Below are 20,636 nucleotides of genomic sequence, written 5' to 3' on the forward strand. Positions count from 1 at the left end.
TTACTACCAATCTTTCCCTTGCTTTTGGTTTAAATAGCAATTTTATTTGTATTTTGTCTTTTTCATCCAGGTCTTTTCAGATTTACTGACACTTATGAATTTGTACATGTGAAAGTACAATACATATTGAGTATTCAATTTTAAAATTTTCTTATAGTTTTTCAGTGACTGGAAAGCAGTACCTCTCCAGTAACCATGTATGTGTTGCTTATTAATATAAAAATGTAACACTGCATAGTGACTGGACAGGTTAATCAATGCAACAAAGAAAATAGATGAAACAACAAAAGGTCGTTTGATATTCCAGCAAGTAAATGATTAGCAAGAGATTTTGTATTTTTCAAATTCAATGTGAGAAGAAAATATTTCATTCATAGAACATATATGTACATTTTACCGAAAAAACACTACCAATCTTTTGTGAATGAAATGGAACTAATAGTAGATCCCTTCAAAACTATTTAACTTGTACGGTGTATTAGATTAGAGAACTGACCCAATATGTTTTTATCATGGCCAATCTAGTGATACTGAAAATGAAAGCCAGTTCAGATCAAAGATACAATGTACTTTTGGATAATAAAATGATAACTGCCAACTTGAAAGTTCTTTATTTAGTATAACATATTTTATATAATTTTCTGTTGACAGGCCCAACTGAACCATGACTTGCCTGGACGTGGTTGGAAACAGGATAGTAAGTGGCGCTTAAGGCGTATGCTCACAACTGAAGAACTAAAGGGCCACTCTATCACTGGGCATCATGGTTCAAAAAAGAAAACTCACAGTGTCCGACCACCCCTTGAGGACAAGTCCAAGTTGAGGGTACTTTATGGTAAGATACATGCATGTATTTAAGGCAGTAATATTGTTTATTTTAATGGTACTATAAATATCTCTAAAAAAAATTCCTTTAAAAATGTATGAGGAGAAAATGTGGTATAATGGCTTATGAGACAACTATCTGCCAATGACCAGATGACTCACTGTTTGACCTTAAACAGTTGGAAAATCCTTACTGTTTAATAAATAAAGTATGCTGTAAAAGATTGAAAATAATCTAATGAAGAAAGCGTGGATGTTACCTGCTCTGTAAAATTGACCCTGGAAACAAATACATATATAAAACTGAAATGTTTTGAAGCTTAATAAAATTATTATTTCTTTTGAGACATAATTATTGAGAAATATCCTGGAAGGTTGGTAACAGACATCAACTTAGTATTAGCTGATGTTGTAAAGCCATCTGCACCAGGAATGGCTGAGTGATTGAAATAAAATTGACAAATGCAATAAAGGATTGTCTTGAGACACAATTTTTGCTGACCTATAATACTGTTTTGTTATTTTTCTACAGTATTCACTCATACAGTAAAAAAATGTTTGTGGATGGACTCATTGTTTTATGTTATGACCAAAATAACCCATGTTTAAAACAGTTACTGACCCCTCTTATAAAACCTCATTTTAATCCACCCTATTTTAAAAGCCCGGTCTTATACTTTTTCTGTGACCCTGTCTATCCAGTGTAGTCTTTATCACTCGGAACCAACTTGGAAGTGATTCGGATATTAAAATCTTAATGCTTTAAAATGATTTGGAATCTGTTTAGATTCACTTGGAAATGACTTGGAAACAACTTGGAAATGACTTGGAAACAACTTGGAAATCCACTCGGAAACAACTTGAACGATTTCTATTTGAAAAAGAGAAAATCTATTTTATTCTCTTTTTCCCACTTTATTTCTATGAAATGTGAATAGATTTGATATTGGCAAGCTTGTATATTTTGGGGGCACAAGCCCCAAAATGATAAAATAACAGCATTCAATGAGGAAGCAAGCTATCTCCATCATTTACAGTTTGGGGCAAAGTCCCAAAAATGACATTACAACATATAATTTAATATGTCTGTAATATATGATTATGTTGCTGATTCAAACGAGATATAGACTTGATATTGGCAGGCTTGTATATTTTGGGACAAAAGCCCCAAAATGATAAAATAACATATTTTTGAAAAACAGCGTTCAATGAGGAAGCAAGCTATCTCCATCATTTTCAATTTGGGGCAAAGTCCCCAAAATGAAATTACAACATATAATCTTGTCTGTATTATATGATCGTGTTGCTGATTCAAACGATATATAGTTTTGTAAGCGTATAATGAAGATCTTGTAAAAAATTTTTTAAAGAAAAGATCAAATTAGAGCATACTTTCCGATAAGAGCAAGAACAAAGAAAATATCAGTTCGCTTGAATAACAAGTCAAAACGGCAAATATCGTAAAATAAATGTTTTCTACTATCTTTAATTAGTAACAACATTCTTCCTTCAGTCACAATGCCGTTTTGTTATAAATCAAACAGTTGGTGTTTTTTTTCGTTTGTATTGATTCACAATTTTTTTATGTCGTGGCCTTGTAAAGCTGATTATGCAGTATGGATTATGCTCATTATTGAAGTCTGTACATTTACCTAACGTGTAAATGATTAAATTCGATTCATACAGACTATGTTAGATACTAGTAGTTGTTTCATTGGCAATCATACTTTATCTCCTTATGCACTTTCTTTCACACGTTGTTCTAATCAGTAAATCAGTTCAAACATAATGCATGAAAATAAATGGTGCATGTAACATTAGGCCAAAATGTGTCAGTTACTGCCTTGTAATGGCTACAAGTAACATTTGGCCAATAATACACCTTGCCTGAAATTACTCAATATTTTTTCGGATACTTGTTACCATCAAGTTATGGTTCACACTTGCCAGTAGGTACAAGTACATATCTGTACAAAAGTGTTTGATAATATATTTTAATGGTATTCCAAAAAATTTAATATGCTACACTTCTTTTTTACATAATGGCCTCGTTTGTCCCATATTCGGCTCTAGTTCAGGAGGTTACGTAAAAGTATTCGTTCAGAATTTCCTCATGCAAGTATTTTATACTTGAATATACATGTAAATATATGCCGGTACTTTCTTTTTCTGAAAGAATTTTTTAAAACATCAAAAGATATCGGTAAATATACATTTCACAGAACTAGCAAAATAAACTACGAGAGAGATGTTTCATTGGAAATCATACCACTTTTTCTTTTTTCTTTTTATGGGTTCGTATAATGCTATAGGGAAAACGGCAAAAACAAGCATTGGTGTCGTTTCTGTACAATAACTTGTGTTTAAGTGTAAAGATCTCTTTAAAATTGCACTACAAGGTTCCATACTACAACAGGAAGGATGGGATTGAGTTTGGGTGTAATTGCTCCAAAAGGGGGGGGGGGGGCGGAATAATTTTTTTCCAATTTTTTGAAGGAGTTCATATTTTTTTCTTCTTTTAAAGTTTTACAAATTTGACCACATTTATTTTGTGTCAGAAACCTATATTTTGTCAAAAATGTTATCATAATCCAAATTCAGATCGTATCAAGCGTCTAAATTCGCCCTTACTGTTCAAGGTCCGACCTCTGCGGTCGTATCAGGCTGTGCTCAGGGAAGCATTTTATTCAATTCAGTATTTAACATTTAAATTTAATATGCTAAATATAATAAATCAGCAATGAATATGTCGCTACTTTATCGATATCTCTTGTTGGCCATTATTTTTTTCATGTTTTAAAGTAAGATATAATATGTTTATTTATTTGTTTCAGACGTAATGTATGTTCAGAAGAAAAGAAGGATTGATGGCTGTTTAACGTCCAGCAACAAATAAAATACACATTCAGGACGAGAGCATGATAATGTGACATGAATATAATCACTGTTTTGTACTGGACCTACACACTGAGCGCTAGTTCACTAGATACACTGAGGGCTAGTTCACAAGATACTAGTCTACATGAAGACCCGTGCACATTCTACAACTACTAAACACTGTGTGTTAAGCGGTAAAAACGCCAAATTCACGTTTTCAAGTCTTGTAGTTTGACTCTGTCGGATATTGAGCCAACAACCTCCTGAACTCGAGCCGAATATGGGACAACTGAGGCTATTATGTGAAAAAGAAGTGTAGCATACAATATTGTTTGGAATACCATTAAAATATATTATCAAACACTTTTGTACAGATATGTACTTGTAGGCATTACAAAGCAGTAACTGACACATTTAGGCCTAATGTTACATGCACCATTTATTGTCATGCATTCTATGTTTAAACTGATTGACTGATTAGAACAATGTGTGAAAGGAAGTGCTTACGGAGATAAAGTATGATGGCCAATGAGACAACTACTAGTATCTAACATAGTCTGTATGAATCGGGTTTAATCATTTACACGTTAGGTAAATGTACAGCCTTCAATAATGAGTAAAAATCCATACCGCATAGTCAGTCAGCTTTACAAGGCCACGACATAAAAAACAAATTGTGAATCAATACAAACGAAAACAAAAACACCAACTGTTCGATTTATAACAAAACGACATTGTGACTGAAGGAAGAATGTTGTTACTAATTAAAGATAAAAGAAAACATTTGCCGTTCTGACTTGTTATTCAAGCAAACTGATATTTTCTTTGTTCTTGCTCTTATCGGAAAGTATGCTCTAATTTGATCTTTTCTTTAAAAAAAATTTTTACAAGATCTTCATTATACGCTTATAATACAGACAAGATTATATGTTGTAATTTCATTTTGGGGACTTTGCCCCAAATTGAAAATGACGGAGATAGCTTGCTTCCTCATTGAACGCTGTTTTTAAAAAATATGTTATTTTATCATTTTGGGGCTTTTGCCCCAAAATATACAAGCCTGCCAATATCAAATCTATATCTCTTTTGAATCAGCAACATAATCATATAATACAGACAAATTAAATTATATGTTGTAATTTCATTTTGGGGACTTTGCCCCAAACTGAAAATGATGGAGATAGCTTGTGTTCCTCATTGAATGCTGCGTTTCAAAAATATGTTATTTTATCATTTTGGGGCTTGTGCCCCAAAATATACAAGCTTGCCAATATCAAATCTTTACACAATTCATTCAAATAAAGTGGGAAAAAGAGAATAAAATAGATTTTCTCTTTTTCAAATAGAAATCGTTCTTGGAAGTTAACTTAGAAGCCATTCGGAAGTTTACTGGAAACGACTTGGAAGTCATTTTGTAATTTTACGAATGATGATTCGGAAAATAGTTCCAATACTCCAGTTTCAATTCGTAACTTCCGTATATAAATTTCCGAATGTTACATTTGGAAATTCCATGCTACACTTGGAACTTCTGTGTACGGGGATTAAGAGGGTGGTAAAGAGTTATGCTCGTGTTACGTGTTTTGCCATTTTTATTTCACGTGTAGCCGTGAAAAAGGTTCGTTATTCACCGTGTTTTGTGAAATCGGTAAAAAGATCAACGTGCAAGTAATTTTTAATTGTTCGTTCATCGTGAAATGGCAATTTTATTTCGCTTTCTTTCGTGCTGTTACCCCCTATCTTTTCGCCCCTCTATAAAGCATCATCATATGTAAGATTTGATATCATCAAATGATTAAAAAAACCGAGCAGTGTTCTCAGTTTCTTTATACTTGGCGCGGGTCTGTTTTTTTGCTAAAGCACCATCGATGAAGAGTTCGACTTAACACTTTGCAGATCTTTTCATATCACCACACAATTAGGGATACCAGTAAATAGCATTTTAATAATTCAACCATCATAATTCTTTATTATTGAGAAATACATAGTTCAGCGTCAATTATTTCATGAATATACAACAATTCTTATCTTTTTTTCTGATAACGTATAATCTGAAATAAGTTTACTTTAACTTATCAATTTTGTGACTTATCTTTCATTTTGATTTGCCGATTTGGTTTTGAGGAATGTCGCTTTTTCTGACTATACCAGTACATGTAGTAGTAAACATATGCTTTATAGAATTAGACCGTTGGTTTTCCCGTTTGAATGGTTTACCACTAGTAATTGTGGGGCCCTTTATAGGTAGTTGTTCCGTGTAAGCCAAGGCTGCGTGTTGAAGGCCGTACACTGACCTATAATGGTTTACTTTTTTTAAATTGTTATTTGGATGGAGAGTTGTCTCATTGGCACTCACACCACATCTCCTATATCTATTTAGCATCCATTTTTCTACTTTTTTTATATATAGCCTGAACTGTTGTTGTTTTTAAGTCAATTGATATTTTTTACATGTCAACAGCATGCGAATTTTCATAATTTCAATAAATATTTTTTTTTTATGCAATACTTGATGTCTAAATTAAATGTATTAGTATCTGTGGTTCAAACTGACTTTTTTATGGTGTAAGCCGATTTTTACAGATACTATTTCTAAAAAGAACTTAAATTCACAAAGAACACAATTATAGGTACTGGTTTAAGAAATTCTTTGCTGCATGTGCTAAATACATGTCCGACTTAACCTCAGTTTTGTCATTAAATGTGGCCTGTCGATACAATTATTTTATGTTTCTTGTTGCGATCATTGACATCGATAATCTGATATAGATCCCTTTTTCATTGGTGTGATTTCGGCAGAAAATGAGGAGAAACTATCTAATCGTAAAGACACATTCTTTTGGCAAGAGGTTCTTTTGGGATTTCGTTAAAATCGATATAGCCCCAAATGCTTGAACTATTTTCTTTCATTGATTCCTACATTATGATGTAGTGTCTATTTTTTTTTAAACTAGTACATGTACACGGTTAGTTTGAAGTTTGAAATAAAAGAGGTAAATGTTGGTACCAATAGTTTACTCCAATCATAATTACGGACGACGTACTTTCCTTTTGACTGTGATTGGTTCTATAAGTTTTGAATTTGATTTGAAACATGCACAAATATAATCACAAGCTGGTCGACTTACATCAAGAACCCTGCTTTCCAATTTATTTTAAAAAGAAATCCAGACTCGGTGAAAATGAGACTTTAACTCCAGGACACAAACAAATTAACAAAGATATATAGAAGTCAAATTACAGTCTGAAAAGAAGATAGTCGGACATATGCATTATACAATATTTCAAACACTGATAGTAAAAGTATAAATTGGCTGTGAATAAAAATATTGGAGACTACCAATATTTGCTATATCATTAATTTCCTAAATCAAAATATAGCAGTCTGATATCAACGAACACAATCGCTTGGACAATAAAAAAAACCCACTCAAATACTATCGAAAACAACGACTGGGACAATAAAACAACTCTCAGACATGAGTGGAAAACATCGCCGATGACTGACACAGATAAATTGTCCCGGGTTAAAATGTTGTCAATTATATCCCATCCATAGTGAGATGGAAGATAATACGCAATTTTAGACGACCCTTTATTTTCCAGTTGAAAATTTGATTTTTAAACCAAATGGAAACATTTAAAAACACTGGTCTTAGAACTACAAGAGATGCCTCATTATATGTTTTTATATTTTTAACTCTTTTCCATAGCTCTATTTGATTATATCTTGATCTTTTTCATATTATAGTCATACGAAGTAGCTAGATTGGAGTCTTGTTAAATCTTTCCTAGTAACGAAAAAAAAACCCGATTCAAAATGATGACAATAGTGTAATAACTTCAATGAATCAGATGGACTGATCTACATGCTAACATCTGTATACATATAAACAAGTTCGTATATCAATTGCGTGTGTTGGGTTTGAATTGTCAGTCCTAGTATTAGCTGGTATGTAATATTTATAGAATCTTGCACTGTCGTCCGTGTTTATATATTGTTTTATTCTTTAGCTGTTGTTGAACAATTATGTTTGTTATAATAAACAATTCAGAATTTTCGATTGGCACCAGTATTATTTTTGAAAGAGTACGTTATGATATATGAAAGTCATGATATCTGTATGTATGGTTTACAATTGAGACACATATAGCCACCAAAGTCATCAGGACAAGGCTATAAACTACGGGTCGTCGGCGTTAGTTATGTATATATGATCTCCACCAGTTTTTGGTTGGGTTGATGTTGCTCAGTCTTTAGTATTATTTGCTGCCTGTGTACCTTAAACTTCTCTTTTGGTCAGTTTTAGTGTTTTGTCATGGCATTGTTAGTTTATTTTCGACTTTTGAGTTTGACTACCTTTGGTATATTTTACCTCTCTTTTTGTTTGCACGATTGATCACTACTACAATGTGAAACATTTCAGTAAACGAGATAATCACGCCATGCATGTTTTAAGCAGGATTGAAAAAAAAACATGAAAAAGAAAGGGTATGTGATACGACTACGTTTTCATTTGTTATTATTTATTCGCGTATTCCTATGTGAATAAACTTATTGTACATTTATTGTGTATTGATAATAAAGTATTGTTTTTTTTTACATGTTGTTTATATTAAAAGTAACTGCCGTGTATAAAGTTGTGGTAATTGTTTATTGAGACAAACGCTTGTTGTGAACACCCATGTAAGATTCAACCACTCGGACCCGTTTGTATTATAAAGAAGTAAGTTCACAACAACTAAAATATTTCTCATATTTCTCTTTCTTACCCCGGTACACTGCATGAAACTATTGATGCCGGCTATAATTTATGTAAATAGCTGGATCACATGATTGAACCCGATCAGATATATTTAATAAAAAATCAGAAAATATGATTTGGTCTGGTTTGAAGAAAGGAAATTTTATTTTGATAAATGATGATATTTCATCGACATTGTAAACGGAAACATGTACTTCGCGTAACTTTTGAAACGAATTATACATCAAAATATTCATTGTGGAAAATATTTACATGCTTATTAGACATTCTCATAGATTTAATTGTTTTTTTACAAATCTAACTATAGGCATGCTATTATTATTTAAAGAAACTTATATTTGAAGGCATCATAAGTTTAAAATTTTCATGCTTTTGATTTTAAAGAGAAACAAAATGTCAGTGCAACACAAAATAAGAAAACGATCAAAAGACCAACAGCAGTCTACCTAACAACACAAAGACCTAAAGACTAAACAACAAATACCCAACAAAAAACGGAGGTTGATCGCAGGTTCCTAGATTGAAAGGATCCTGTTACACACGTTGTGTTCAAATCCAGAAATATATTTGAAAGGTCTCATTCAAGAACATGATTTTGGTTACAACAGTTTGGTCAATTTGAACATTTCATTTCAGGTAGGCGGTTGTGATTCCATTATCTATGTTGTGTCATGTTGTGTCATGTGTACTTTTGTTTGCATGTTTGTCCTTTTCATTTTTAGCCATGGCGTTGTCAGTTTATTTTCGATTTATGAGTTTGACTGTCCCTCTGGTATCTTTCGTCCCTCTTCTTTAGTTCCTCATATTAACCACTTTAAACTGTTGTTAACATGATTGTTATCACATGAATAATAGTTTTAAAGAAACGTTCGAAAATTAAACAATAAATACTCACCAGTAACTATTTTCAAATATTTAAAACTTAATTTAGAAGTCCCCTTTTTGTCACACACAAATGCTTTCAAAATTCAGTAATTTGAGAACATTGTATAACTATATGGTTTTTACCTTAATTTATTGCATTGTCCTCAATTTGGTCTTTATTTCAACACAAATGGTAAAAATCGGTAACTTTAAAAAAAAATCCACTTGCAAATTGTGCTTGAGTGATGCTACATAGAAATATGCAAAGTGACAAATGGGACAACATCCCCAATGCGCCTCGAAATGAGGAACTCAAAAGTCTCTATGTAGTGATATTCATATATTGGACATGTTTCTATTTTTACAAATGACTGAGCTTAACCATTTGTGGTGATTACGAAAGTAGAGGAACATAGAATAAATGAGTAAAAACTATGGAGCTATTAAATGTGTTCAAAGTATTAAATTTTCAAAGAACTTATTGTGTTAAAAAGGGGGTATTTTACCACAAAGAGCCGCATCACGAAAAGATGTTCGGGGTATGCTAATTTATGGAAAAAGTAATCTCCCTTCGTACCCCGAAAATTTAACCACATATGTGAAAATGTCACAGCTTCGAAACGAGCTATCATACATATTCAAGTTTACGATATGGACTGAGCTACAGGAAAAAACGTTACCATTACCGCCTATGTAAAAACAATTAAAGATATTGACCCAAATGGGAAGCTGAATTCATCTCATTTGTCGTAAAAAAAAAATTCTCAATCGACAATACTCATTTTTTAATGAAAATCAAAATAGTCGGCAGACGTAACCATGTCTGTTGTAACCTTATTTTCAAGTTCGATGGAATACTTGCTTGATGCCACTACTGTTGGAGGTTTCCTTTCCAAGGTTATCAACTAGCTCACAAGTCAGCAATTCTATGTTGACATGAATTATCAATATGGTTATAATTATAAATGTGTCCACTCCTGCACAAATATTTTAAGGATCGACATCTTAATTATCACTCCCATGCTTCAACGATCAAAAGGCAAATTAACATTCTTCATTCTGTTAGCTTGCAAGGATATCTTACTTTTTTTATTGTCAATTTCAAAAATGTATAATATGATATTTAAATGCATATCTGGTGTGTGTATTCTCTAGTAAATTAGTCATTTTTTACTCATTTTGAGTCGAATTGCAAACCAATCAAACAACAATGTTCAAGTGACATACAGACTATAAGAACATTGAATTATTAAATAGCCACTTATTTTATGATTGAAAACAATAATTAAAAAACATCGATATGATAAAATATCGCGAGTCCACTGACTGTTTATAGCATTATTCATGTATGTAACATGTCAAAAATATGTGAGTTATGTCTCTTTGTATAGAGTTCAGTAAATGAAAAGAAATTGTGAAATGAATCATAATAAAAAAAAGAAGAAGGTTAATGAACATTTAAACGCAATGGTGAGAGATAAATACAGGATCCATATCTATCAAACTAATTATTCCGCGTCACTTTTGTATACAAGCAAACATAAATGTTAAGTTACGAATATAAAACAATTAAGTAACATTGAACGGCAATTACTATTAACTTTGCAACTGTTGATTCATTTATTTTCGTGGATACCAATTTGAGTGGATAGAGAAAATATGACACGTGGATATTTATTATAGTAGTTATGTCAAAGTCTGCATACAAGCAAATTAAAAATTTCAAATCCGTCAACCTGTTCGCACAAAATCCACGAAAATAAGTATCAAACAAAAATTCATATTAATGAATCCACAGCCATAGGTGGCTATATAACTCATCCTTAACATCTTCAGCCTTATCAAAATCAAAACTGGGTCGATGCCACTGCTGGTGTATTGACTATATGAATTCGTTTTTTTTTTATATTTTATATTTTTTTTTCCATAAAAAAAGACATGTTTCATGATGTCTATTGCTTCAGTAAACTTTTAAATCTATTTTTTAGTTCAATGTAACAGAAAATAATGGGATATAATATGAATGCCTTAAACAGGTGGGAAGAAACCCTCTATATGATGTGTATACTTGCATAGAGGAATGACCCTTCCATACAGGGATTACCCTTCAATAGAGGGATTGCCCTTTCATAGAGGGATTGCCCTTCCATAAAGGGATTACCCTTCAACAGAGGGATTGCCCTTTCATAGAGGGATTGCCCTTCCATAGAGGGATTACCCTTCCATCGAGGGTATTACTTATCCTGATGCAATCAAGGGTGTACATTCTTGTTCAGTGTAAAATTCTGTACGCATCTGATTTCACCAAAATAACAAATATATTTATTATGAAGCCCTCCTGTACTCATTTTGAGCGGGGTTGGACAATTGAAAAATGGCAAAAAACAATTTCCAGTACAACATTTTTTCAACAATGATGTTGGTGTGCATTGTTTTAAAACGAAAATATTCTATGTTTTCTAGTTTTCGGGAAATCGGGAAATTTTCTGTTTTTTTTAAGTTTGGCTGAAAAAAAATGATATGGTATGCCTGACAATAAAAACCTCAAAATACAAAATAAAATTGACTTCAATTATAGTTATAGGTCTTGGGGCGACTAGGTGGTTTATATTATAGATTTAACTGTAAAGACACTTGATTATTGTTAACGTCAGCCTAAATTTATGTGTTGTTAATGTTGGGTTGCTGTCTTATAAACACATATTCCATATTTCTACATGTATTGATATAATTTGTGTATATTTTTACTTGTTTTATTAAGCAAAAGTATCAGTTCATGAAATGATTTTTAAATTTTCCTGGAATGCTATGAAAAAGACTAACACGATACGTACAGACAGTCCTTTCCAATTTACCACCACATAAAAACTAAATATCATTCAACTGTATATTCTGTTATAATATCACATAAACTTCAAAACAATCAATGTAGCAATCACAATAAATATATTGGCTTCGTAAACTATGTTACAATCAAGATCACTATAATAATTATAATATATCTAATCTGTTAAAACGGTTGTCAATGTAATTGTTAGATATACACCGCGATTCAATATTCCATTGAAAGTTATTATTAGATTAAAGATAGTTTTATAATAATATACTATTTTACAAACTCGTTTGTTCAGTAATTATTGTATGGTAGAGATTTTTTGTCTGTACTTAATTAGCATAGGTTTAACCCGATCTCGATTAAATGCTAATGATTTTAGGGGAGGAATGCATAATTAGATGGTATTAGAATTTAATTAAATATTTGCAATGCTTTAAAACACTACACAACGTTTAAAGTATATATTTATTCTTAGTATTTGAAAGCCATTATCAATCAAGAAATCATGAACAAAATAACCGTTAAAAGTAGCAAAAATGCAGTCTTATACTACATGTAGTAATAACAAATAATTCAAATTCTTCCACAGCATATTGTGTCAGGATAAAGCTGTATTGCGTTGACAATTTCTGTTTAATAAAATAAAAGTGTTGATGTTGACCAGATTAGTGTGTACGTTGAAAACCAATAGTTTATTTGTTTTAATTAAAATACCTGTCCAAATTGAGATACAAAACGTAAAATTTAAAAGAAGCGGAACAACATTGACTGCAGTAAAAGTTAATTTGAAAACAGAATTTCGAAAAAAATATCAAGTATGCAAAGACTAACCGGATACATACAGACAGTCTTTTCAAATTTACTACTACATACAAACTAGATATCATTCAATTATACATATCCAGGACGCTATAATGCAACATATACTTCAAAACAACATATGAAGCAATCGCATTACATATATTTGCCTCGATAAAACAATATTTAAATCTGAGATTTAAATCAAGATTACTATAATTGTTAATCAACTAAAACGGATATAAATGGGATTGCTAAATATACACCGCGTTTCAATACTCCATTGTAAGATATTATTCGATTAAAGATAATTTTATATGGATGTTCTATTTTGCAAACTCGTTTGTTCAGTAATAATTGTATGGTAGAGTGTTTATTGGCTGTAGGTAATAAGCATAGGTTCCGTCCGAGCTCGATTGAATATTAAAAGTACTGCACAATGAAAATCTGCTAAAGGCAGAAATGCATATTTTGACGGCATTACAGAACACAAAATTATATATCTATTCTTGATATTTAAAAACCACTATCAATCAAAAAGTATGGAAATAGATCAAGGAATCATTAACAAAATAATCGTAAAAAATAGCAAAAATGCAGTCTTATACTAGTAATAAAACATGCATGTCCTTCCACAGAATTGTGTGTAAGGATAAAGCTGCATTGCATTGACAATTTCCGTTTAATAATATGAAAGTATTTCGGTTGACCGGAATAGTTTTTCATTTAAAACCAATAATTAAGTTTTTTTTTAAAGACCTGTCCAAATTGAAATAATAAACGTAAAATTTAAAAAAAAATAATATCATAACGATTACGGGCTGCACAATTTTATGTTTTATTGTTAAATATCTTCAGTTTGTTTACTGTCTGATACACATGGAGATGCAGCTTTAAAACATTATCAATATATTGTTTTCAATCATTAATGTTAAATCTCAAGTGTCAAATGCACTGTTTCTGGTTTTTACTTCGACAAAAGTAACAACGCAATAAGTTCCAATTATTTAGCTTTTTATCATATTAAAACATCGATCAAATTTGATCAATTATAAATAAGCATCGAGTATATAAGGGGACATCATTGATGTAAAGTTTGCATACTGTTTAGAGTTAACTGGAACGTATCAACATGTTGAATATGGTTTTCAAGACACAACATATGTTTGAAATTCTACTTTTATGTTTCCTGACTTCTAAAGCTGGTGGTAAGTTGAGTTTTGATTTATATATTTACGTCGCTTCTCAAAGGGCCTTTGAAATGTCATATCTTAATATCGAAGCAATTCCAATATAACTAATTCTTCACAACAGTATAACAAGCTTTAAAAAGGATTAAATAATTGAGAACTAGTTGATATTCAATTAATCATAAATTGAATATAACATATATTTTTATTTGTGTTGTCGTTTCTTTAAGTTTATAAACAGTTTTTTGTGTTGTGACTAAAGGTGTATCTTTCTATGGATATTTGAAGTGTTCTTTTTCGTAATTCTGATGTTTCGTGTTGACTATTGCTTCAGTACCCTTATAATCCTACTTACATGATTTAGTCAGTTCAATTTAAAAGAACATAATGGGAAAAGGTATGATTGCCTTTATGAGCAACGTTCCACTGAGGATAACTGGACAAGGTGGTAACAAATACAGGTCACAGTTAAAACTTTTTGAATAAACACATTTCATATTGTTTAGCACGCTATAAAAAAAAATCTCGTAGATGACAAAATGTGAAACAAATCAAAAGGTAAAACCATCGATCGAAAATGTTCTAAACAATACATAAAACAAAATAAAATGATGGCAGATAAACCAACACCAAACGCTAGATTGCAGACTCTCTGCTTCTAACAAACATAGAAATTATTTTAGCAGTTGCATAACAGTACAACAAAATAACAAATTGTAAAATTCGGTCTAATGTCTGGACTCCTTTGATCAAATTTAATCTAAAACAAACATTTACTTCATTGTTTATATAACTTTGAATTATCATTCAGTAACTATTTTTTTGTTAATTTTCTATTGTGCTTTATACATATCAGATGGGTAACGATCTTAACAACTGAGTTTGGAAATTTATTCTAATGATGTGATGTTACACAACTGTTCTTCTTGTCACGGAGCTGTTATAAGGCACTGGCTTTCAAGACCCATGTTCAGATATATATGTTAATTATAAACAGGTTCAGAAATATACACTTCAATTATGTTACATTGTTTGATATATAGACACATCCATTCACTCTCATTAACTATCCTCCACTCTCCCGCATCTCAACATTTACCAACTTTTATTATCGTGAAGGCCTTCACTACTTTCATCACTTTCTCACACATAAAATCGTTATTCATCCCCAGACCACACAACTATAGGGACAGAATATAAACAAACAGAGACATAAATTAAAAACCAATTGTTCAGAGAACAATTGAAGGTCTTTCAACCAAAAAGGATCTATTTTGATATGAAAATATTAAAATTCAGTTGAAAATGTCAGTTCCTATGGCTTTATGATGTAGAAATATGAATTTCGACCAAAGGTCAAAATCTAGAACGTCCAATTAACCTATGACCTTGACCTCAATTTCAAGGTCATAGACTAAACATCTCAAATCAAAAGACACTAGTTCCTTAATATGTATGGTTCATGAGTAATATCACTTTACGCATAATTCTAAATATAAGAGGGGCGAAAACTCCCATTTATTGTCTACGCACCCTTGCAACCAAATTTTATAAGTTACGACATGTCGCAACTTACAATTTAGTAAAAATAATTTGTCGATATCTTATAAAGTTAATGAAAATAAGTGAAAATAAGCCCAAATCAAAATTTAGAATTTGACCTTGACCTCTGACCTTGACCTAATTTTCCTTTTTTTGGACCAAGGATCTTAAATCAAAAGACCCTGGGTCTCTATCACTTATGGTTTACCAGTTAGAAATGCATATCACCTATATCATATACAAAAGGGGGGATAACGCTCATATGGAGTCTCCGGATAGCTTCGGTCAAAATAAAACAGAACATCCTGAGGATATAACGAGCAATTTGGAAAAATAAATTTGTCGGTTTCTTATACGGTTGCGAAGCCTTAGAGATAACAAGAAAAACAGTGTTTGGGGAGATAACTCTTACATGGTAAAGGTTTTTGTTACACGGTGTCAGTTTCAGAAGCGTATCAATTGTTCCATATCATATACCATATATCTAAGCGACATCTTGCGAAACAAAAAAACAGTGAAGGGAAAAAAAATTTGGCGGAAGAAAAAAAAAAATAAATATAAATCAATTGCTTTCAAAAAGCAATTGTAAACGGTCTTTCCCCCCCTTTGAAACATGATTGTGTGTGTGTGTGTGTGTGTGTTTGTTTGTTTGTTTGTTTGTTTGTTTGTGTGTGTGTGTGTGTGTGTTTGTTTGTTTGTTTGTTTGTTTGTTTGTTTGTTTCTGTAAGGGGTCTATATTATTCCGGGGAAGTTTCAAGTTTAGTTCGGAAAGTTTTTATTTTATTTCAGGCCAGCGCGCGCGCCAGATTGGGGAGACATCACGTGACTTGGGTTTATAATAACGAAAACTTAGTCTTTTTATTTGGGGACGTTGAACAGACAACATGTATAATAGAGACGGAATGTACACAATGTAATTTCTTTTGTCATTGTAGGAAATTGACATTTTGATCACAGTTCCCCAGCTAGTGCATGTTTTGGATTTAATTGATCCGGTGTAACTTTAATACACATTTAAGGATTATTTTCTGATAATGTACATTTTTCAGCACCTGTTTGTAACACAGATTAGTATTTCAATCTAGAAGCGGACATTTTATTGTAGGCTTTCACTGAGATTTACGGACCTAGCAAGCGATTTTTACGGCATTGCAATTTCTGTTCTCTAGGAAAAGTCTTGAGAGATATCTGCACCACGTTGTTTTATGAACTTTTAGTACATGTATGCCCTGCTGAATGCAAAGTTTAGGGTCGATTGGACTTGTAGTTTCAGAGTTTAACTGATAACAAACATGTGGATTTTTTTTTTCAGAAGAGATGTAAGAACAATATTAAAAACCAATTGTTCAGAGAACCATTGATGGTCTTTCCACCAGTTAAGACCTTTTTTTATATGAAAATATTAAAATTTAGTTTTAAATGTCAATTTTAGCGTCAAATGACAGCTTATTGAACGCTTATTCCAAAAAAATATGGTTTCTATACAAAAAGATATAAATAAGGGAGATAATTGTCTACTTCCGGTTCAAAATATGTTACTTCCGGTACTGTCTTATAGTTTACTTGAAGCTGATTCCAAAAATATATGGTTTTACATACTTTGACAATAATTTATTACAAAAATTAGCTACTTCCGGTTTACAAAATGTCACTTCCGGTTAACTTTTTCAACGTCATAGTGCTTGCAACCTAATGCAAAAAGTCTAATAGCTTTGACATGAATACATATGAGGTAAAAGCAAAGGTCAAAATCTAGAACGTTAAATTAACATATGACCTTGAGCTCAATTTCAAGGTCATAAACCAAGGACCTTAAATCAAAAGACTTTAGGTCTTTACTTTATATTGTTAATGAGTTATATTACCATACGACTGATATTAGATATAAAAGGGGGGAAAACTCGCATCAAATGTTTACGTACCCTTTCGACTCAAATTTATGTGTAACTACATGTCGCGACTAACAATTGTGTGAAAGTATTTTGTCGATATCTTATATGATTTCTGAAAAGAAGCGATAACAAGCCAAAATCAAAAATTTGAACATGACCTTGACCTTTGACCTTGACCTCATTTTCATACTTTTTGACCAAATGCCTCAAATCAAAAGACCCTAGGCCTTTATCACTTATGGTTTTCCAGTTACAAATTTATTTCACTTATTTCAATACAAAAGGGGAAATTACTCTCATATGGGGTCTTCGTAAAGCTTCGGTCAAAATAAAACGTAACATCCTCAGGATATAACGAGCAATTTGAAAAAATAAATTTGTCGCTTTCTTTTACGGTTGCGGAGGAGATCTGATAACAAGAAAAACAGTGTTTGGGGAGATAAATCTTACAAAGAAAAGTGTTAGGTTAAACAGGGTGAGTTTCAAAAGCGTATAGATCTCATATACAAAAAAACTAAGCGACATCTTTTGAAACATTTTTACACCGCAAGAAAAAAATTAGGCGGAAGAAAAAAAAAAAAAAATAATCAGAACAAAATCACGGAAAGGTGGAAAGACCTAATAATCAGAACAAAAACAATAGGTCTTTCAACTGAAAGGTTGAAAGACCTAATAATAAATATAAATCAATTGCTTTAAAAAAGCAATTGTAGGCGGTCTTTCCCCCTTTAAAATTAATTGAATTGGGGGGGGGGGGTGTTGTTTGTTTGTTTGTTTGTTTGTTTGTTTGTTTCTGTATGGGGTCTATATTATTGTTACCGGAGAAGTTTCATGTTTAGTTTGGAAAGTTTTTCTTTTATTTTAGGTACAGCGCGCACGCCACATCACGTGACACGGGTTTATAATAACGAAAAGTTAGTCTTTTTATTTCTTTTTAGGTGGGGACTTTGAACAGACAACATGTATAGAGACGGAATAAACACAATGTAATTTCTTTTGTCATTGTAGGAAATTGACATTTGGATCACAGTTCACGGGCAGTGCATGTTTTGGATTTAATTGATCCGGTGTAACTTTAAAACACATTTATTGATTATTTTCTGATATTGTACATTTTTCAGCACCTGTTTGTAACACAGATTAGTATTTCAATCTCGGAGCGGACATTTTATTGTAAGTTTTTACTGAGATTTACGGACCTTGCAAGCGATTTTTACGGCATTGCCATTTCTTTTCTCTAGGAAAATCTTTGAGAGATATCTGCACCAAGTTTTTTTATAAACTTTAAGTACATGTATGCCCTGCTGACTGCAAATTTTGAGGTCGATTGTACTTGTAGTTTCAGAGTACATGTTTATTTTTTTTCAGAAGTGACGCAAGAACAATATTAAATTTCAATTTTTCATGAAACATGATTGATTGATCATGATCATGATTGATTGATTACTTGATTTATTGATTGATTGATTGATTAGTTGGTTGGTTGGTTGGTTGATTAAACACATATGGTCAATTGAAACAGCGAAAAGGAAACAAAGAAGATCTTGGACCGTATATTAAACACATGAGACGGATACATGGTTGATTGATCATGATCATGATTGATTGATTGATTGATTGATTGATTAGTTGGTTGGTTGGTTGGTTGGTTGGTTAAACACGTTGGATAGGGTCAGTTGAAACAGCGAAAAAGAAACAAAGAAGATCTTGGACCGTATAATAAACACATGAGACGGATACATGATTGATTGATTGATCATGATCATGATTGATTGATTGATTGATTGATTGATTGATTGATTAGTTGGTTGGTTGTTTGGTCAAACACGTTGGATAGGGTCAGTTGAAACAGCGAAAAAGAAACAAAGAAGATCTTGAACCCTATGATAAACACACGAGACGGAAACGTGATTGATTGATTGATTGATCATGATAATTATTGGTTGATTGATCATGATCATGATTGATTGATTGATTGATTGGTTGGTTGGTTGGTTGGTTGGTTGGCAGGCAAACACACATAAAACTCTTCAAGTAGTGCCCCAAATCACATATGTACATGACCTTGACCTTTGACCTTGTGACATTTGTCAAGGTCAGTTCTTCACAATGTCATTGCAGAAGACCCTATGGGTCAATGTCATTTTGTTTAAGAGTTTTGTCTAATAATGGCTTTATATAAACCATCAATGGGGATTATGTCCCTTACACAATGGTAAAACCAATATAGTCATAATGTAACAAAGTTGCCCCTTGAAGTCCTTAACATTTTTCACTGCTTAAATTTTCTGTATCTATAACCATTTAAGAATTATAGGGAAATCAAAGACATATGAAGATCTCAAATATGACCTTGACCTTTGACCTTGACCTAATTTTCATTTTTTTGGACCAAGGACCTCAAATCAAAAGATCCTAGGTCTCTAGCACTTATGGTTTACAAGATAGAAATGCATATCACTTATAACAAATGCATAAGGGGAAATAACTCTCATATGGAGCGTTCATATCGCTTCGGTCAAAATAGGACAAATCATGCGAAGGATATAACGAGTAATTTTGTAAAATAAATTTGTCATAATATTTTACGGTTGCGAAGGAGTTGCGCTAACAAGGAAAACAGTGTTTGGGGAGATAACTCCTACAAAGAAAAGTATTCGTTTACGCAGGGTAAATTTCAAAAGCGCATAAACTGTTCGATATCATATACCAAATATCTAAGCGACATATTGCGAAACAAATGTTTATCGCAAGAACAAAATTAGGCGGAAGAAAAAAAAAAATCAGAACAAATACAATATGCTTTCCACAGAAAAGTGGAAAGACCTAATTATACAGCTTCTAATTAGAAATGACTACAGTTAAAACACAGCTGCATCATACATTAAATTTAACGGTCAATCAGACAGTCTGCTAAAGTTCACTAAAGCAATAAATCTACAAATAATTAAAACTCTTTACTATAGTAAATTAATGTGGGCAATTAAATACCGATCTTAGATAAAAACAAATGTGCAAAGTTTCACCCTATGACATACCTCCCAAA

At 32.0% G+C, this 20,636-nt stretch overlaps 1 long non-coding RNA gene across 1 annotated transcript in view; it reads right to left on the reverse strand.

Moving 5' to 3' along the window:
• LOC139481820 (uncharacterized) overlaps positions 1-20,636 on the reverse strand; it is a 53,447-nt gene that overhangs the window by 17,040 nt on the left and 15,771 nt on the right. The window lies entirely within an intron of this gene.

The sequence above is a fragment of the Mytilus edulis genome, chromosome 7 (genome assembly GCF_963676685.1).
Source record: "Mytilus edulis chromosome 7, xbMytEdul2.2, whole genome shotgun sequence".
NCBI classification, from domain to species: domain Eukaryota; kingdom Metazoa; phylum Mollusca; class Bivalvia; order Mytilida; family Mytilidae; genus Mytilus; species Mytilus edulis.